Below are 5,000 nucleotides of genomic sequence, written 5' to 3' on the forward strand. Positions count from 1 at the left end.
CTGTTTTTGTAACAAATAACTTCTAGTTAAATTATGGATTTATCTTTCTGGTAATCTCTCCCCGTTTCCCGAGGTTTGCCAGTGGTTGTAGTTCACTGTAACTGGACAACTTGTATTAACTGTTTGTGTATCCCACGCCCTTATAGGCGTCTTGTTTGTCTTGAATCGTAACGTGCAGGTAATTTCCGGTGAGATCTGATTGGCTCGCATTTATAGCATGGCAAAAGATAACATCACTTTCGACAGGTGGGCGGCAGTCGGCTCGATAAGAAATTGTATCAGGCGTACCTAGGTTTTCGCGCCCTCTCTAAAGAAAAGTACGCCTGATTGCAAGTTACGATCGACTGTGTGGCACGCTTTCACGAAGGTTTAGGAGATGTTATTTTCACGGCCTTCCCGAACGCAATCAAGCGGCTGAATATAAGATGTCCACGATGGTAATGGCAGTCCACCATCGGCTGAATGGTTTCATATTGGAACTAAGTGTTACGAATTCACTTACGTCGGCAGTAGCCTCGCTGTATCGGCTGGAAATTTGACGAGGAAAAACCCAGCCGTAAGTTTATTCTTGAAGTTAGTGCCTTGTGAGGGAAATTAACAATTACTATAGAAGTATGTTCTTTTCTCTTGTAAACGCTTATGAACAGTCGCTGGGAAGGAGAAAATCTACGACTTCTTCCAGTTTACAGCGACGGAGTAACTGATCGTGGATAACGATCGATTGAAAGTGAAAAAAATAAAAATAAAATGAAAGCAGAAAGCCTACCAAAATGCTACCAGGGGAGTGAGTCCGCCACAATTTTCCAATGTTAATTCTTCATAAAAGGCGTTCATTGAATTTTTTCCCTTTATGATTTTAGTCTCTTCTCGCCCTCTAGCTTACAGCCTGGGAGGTGTAGTTCTTTAATTAAGCTTTTTTTTCCTCTAACATTTTAGTCTCTTCTCTGACTTACAGACGACACGCCCAAGCCTCCGAGGTGAAGTTATCCACTATCATTTTTTCCCTTATCATTTTAGTCTCTTCTCTTCTTCTGGCTTACAGGCAACACGCCCGAGCCTGGGAGGTGAAGTTATTTATATTAGCATTTTTTTCCTTGAACATTTTCATCCCTTCTCTTTCTCTAGCTTACAGGCGACACGCCCAAGCCTGGCGGGCTGAGCTTCTTTATTTTAGGTAATCACGTAACTTAGAGTGCATTACTTATGACTAACAAATTATAGTTGAGTGCCATTTGTTAAAAAATTTGCGAGTACCAATTTCGAATTTGTCGAGAATAGTGGGGAATAGCAAAAGTGCGACACGAGATCTCAATTTTGGAAAACTCCTTCCAACACGTATTCGCAACGGCAACCAGAACGTTACGCTTTTCGTTTTTAAAGCTGAATTTCTATGCAGAAAATCTCGCAGCTAAGAATACGCAAAAATCATGTGCCATGTTTTCTCTAAGCTATAGACTAATTTCAGTTTCCTAGTACACCTCCTTGCTTTAAATACGCTATAGTGGGGCAAGATCTCCCTTCTTCTTAATTAAAGATCCCTGACCATAATAAACGAAGGTCTTGCGGAAGATAGATTTTTCTGCGGTGAGATAGTGCTAACAAACAGTTAGGGTTCGCGTTAGTTGGTTTCATATACTCGTGAAAGGTGAATGCACATTAATTTACGGACAAAAAGTTGAAAGGCAGTAGGCGAAGAAAAACTGGTTGTTGGTGCTAACTGACAAACACAGTTCCATAGTTTAACTAATAACGGAACGGTCATTCTCTAATTTAGTCACGTACGGAACATTGAAAGAAAGTGAACTATATCGGAATTTTCGGGAGTATACATGTCATCGGCATGCTGGGCTCATGTTGACTCTTGTCATTTATAAAATAGAAACTAAATAATGACCTTCTGTCAAAGTCTTATCTAGATCTGAATGACACCTGCCATATAAGCCCTTTAAGGCGCTTCTTATGCATTGCTTTTCTTTGGTCAACAATATCACGCACCTCATCGGATCAGACGATACATCATTTCTTTGAGCACACTGCTTCTTTATAGACATATGCAAGTTGAGTGAACCACTTTTAGGGGCGGATCCAGAAATTCCAGAAAGAGGGGCTCGAAAAAATTGCGGCGACAGGTTTTCCCATTTTACAACGGTATCAAGGGTAACATTTTTGTCCAAAGTCACTGCGAAAGTAATTGTTAACCCCTGAGTGTATGTGCTGCCTACAGCTGTGCTCTTATAAAGCCAGGAGCATATGTACACTTCTACGAGTTCCAAATGATATACTGAACTTACTTAAGGACCCGACTAGCCCTAACAACTAGATAGAGAGAGTTGTTGTGCGGAGAGATTTAATTTTACTCTGGAATGCTTAAAAAAAGGCACAAGCTAGTGGGAGTTTGAACATTTTCAAGGGAGTTGACTAATTCCATGCTCCATTGACTGTTTGTAAAAAAAAATTGCTTCCCTTACTTTTGAATTAACAGTACTCACGTCATTGATTGCTTTTGAACCTTTAACTTGTTTTCCTTTGTTTTGCAAGTTATATTTGCGAGCAGTTGAATGTTTTTTTTTTCATTTGGCAAAGAATGATTGACAGTTTGATGGAAAATTATTTCTTGTTAATAAAAGGAACCTATGAATTTTATTACCCTTGTGGGTTTGCTTTTGTACCCATTTATGACAATAGCGATATTTCTTGTTTACAAACATTGACAAAATGCCAAACCCAGTATTTCCAAGTGTATAAATTTACATGTAATTTTTTGAAAATATGAAATTTTATCATTGCTGCTGAAATTTCGACATCTCTTTCGGCGCATCGCGAAACAAAGGTAACGTGCTTACCCACCATAGCCAGTCTGTTTTTTTTTTTCCTGACAAGTAGACATCGTAAACAAGCAGTAGCAAAGGTAAAAATTGGGATTGGAAGAAATCTGCGATTTTGAAAAGCACTCTAAATCAAGGTTTCTTAAGTTAAAACCGCGCACAAAGAAGACTGGCACTAACGGTTCGATATCTCCACAACACGCGAAAGACAGGACTGTATGCGATTTCATGTGAAACTTCACAATTCTGGCTTACAAAATGTCTGAAAGTCAATGTGAACTATTGGAACTATTGACTTGTTCGTTTTGGGATGAACTCAGGATTATGCGACGCTAGAAGTCCTCCTTGGCGAAGTGTCTCGCGGTGAATACAGAGAACTGTTCTCAGTTGGCTCCCATTTTGCTCTCTTTTGCTGAACAAACTCAACCCACTTTTCTCTACGCCTTTTCGCTTTAGACGGTTATGATCGATGAAAGGTATAGCGTGAAGAACTCACCGACACGTGAAAAATACAAGCAATTTTTAACACTTTGGTGTCCAAGGCCGGTGCATCGCAGTACCAGTCACCTTGAAAGTTGTTCGTACAGTTCACTGAGTTTAAAGCGCTTCTAAATATATTTCATTCGAGGCAAAAACTGGATTCACGCTTTCAGAAAATGCCAATTTATTTGTTGCTATAATGTCTCCGTTTGCAACTTCCCTGACATAACATTACAAGCGAACTGTCTAAATGGACGGCAAAATAACAGCCCTGGAACAACAAGGTTTTTTAAAAAAAACGGCTGATTCTTCTCCATAAAAAAAAAGATCACTGCACTGCCAATATATCAAAACCTCGAGCGGCTGCTGGTTATACTTATGAAGAATTGAGTGAAATACAGTATTGAACCCTATGGTCACTTTCTTTACATGGTCCCGTCGCAAAATATCTCTCGGATAGCGCAAGTTACCAGCCTATCGAACCGACGCCAATTAAACGACATTCATCTCTTTGCCAAGGATTGATCGGAAAACATTGAAGGATATTTTGATTTCGCTCCTCTTTCTAGACCTTTTCAAATTCCTGGAAAGGAAAAGTGATGAATTCAAATTTAACAACGCTGGTATCGACCGAATTCATACTTTAACACAACGAGGATCCGGAGTGAGGGTCTTAAACTTCGAAATACTAAGTAATGCACTGTAGATATTTTCATGACCGGCATTTGCATCGCATATTGAGTGCGTTAATTTTGCATCTGCGTTGTTCGCTTATCTTTCGGGTGGCACTATGTACGTTTCTACACGTTTGAAAATACAGAAAATCCACTAGACACACAATTTCCAGGCATAATTTCTTGCTCGATTTATAAAGGATAAAGGTCAGATACCGGGTTGACGTCACAAGCTAGTTAGTTCCCAGACGGAAAATGAGGTCTTTTGGGGGATTTTGCCCGCTTATAAAAAGAAATCCAAGGAGATAATGAGAGTTATTTTTCACGGGACGTCTTTAGTGGAAATATATTATCAGAATTCATTATCACTGGCCAAGGGTGAAAGGCACTTTAAGAATTAAGTATACCACGAACCGTCCCCAACCTCTTTACACGCACAACTGTGGAGAACAAAGAGGTTCTTACCATGCACTCGAATTATCTTGCCTCCAAACTTACTTAACAATTGCATATTTTAACACCCCTTATTTAGGGGCACTTCTTATTACCCGGGATGCCTGTAAGGCAGCCGCCCACGTAGTCTGGTATCTTTTCTTTTTTCCTCGTTTTATTTTTAGTCGCAAATCGACAGGTTTTTTAAGTTTTCCGTATCCCGCGGGACCACTTGATCTAGATCTGTGTTTGTTTCCTGTGGAAGTCGGCGAAGTTGATTCATGTCGGGCCGAAGAACAGCGATAAATTCGCTTCGAAAGCTTCCATTGCCTCGAGATTTCAAGTAGATCATTCTCTACAGTTGCGCTTACCATTGCTTTCCTTCATCGCCGGCTAAGTAGGAATTTAAGCTCAGAAACCTCAAAGCTATTCTCACTCATGTTTATGCCGCGGAATTCCAGAATGCGTGGGTTACTTAACTCCTTTTGTGGATTGCGCGATGCATAATTAAGTGATGAATTACCACGTGCAATACCTCCTTACTTAAAGATCTGTTTTCGTATATTCGCGGCATTTCGAAAGAGATACG

Source organism: Montipora foliosa, chromosome 6 (genome assembly GCF_036669935.1).
Source record: "Montipora foliosa isolate CH-2021 chromosome 6, ASM3666993v2, whole genome shotgun sequence".
NCBI lineage: Eukaryota > Metazoa > Cnidaria > Anthozoa > Scleractinia > Acroporidae > Montipora > Montipora foliosa.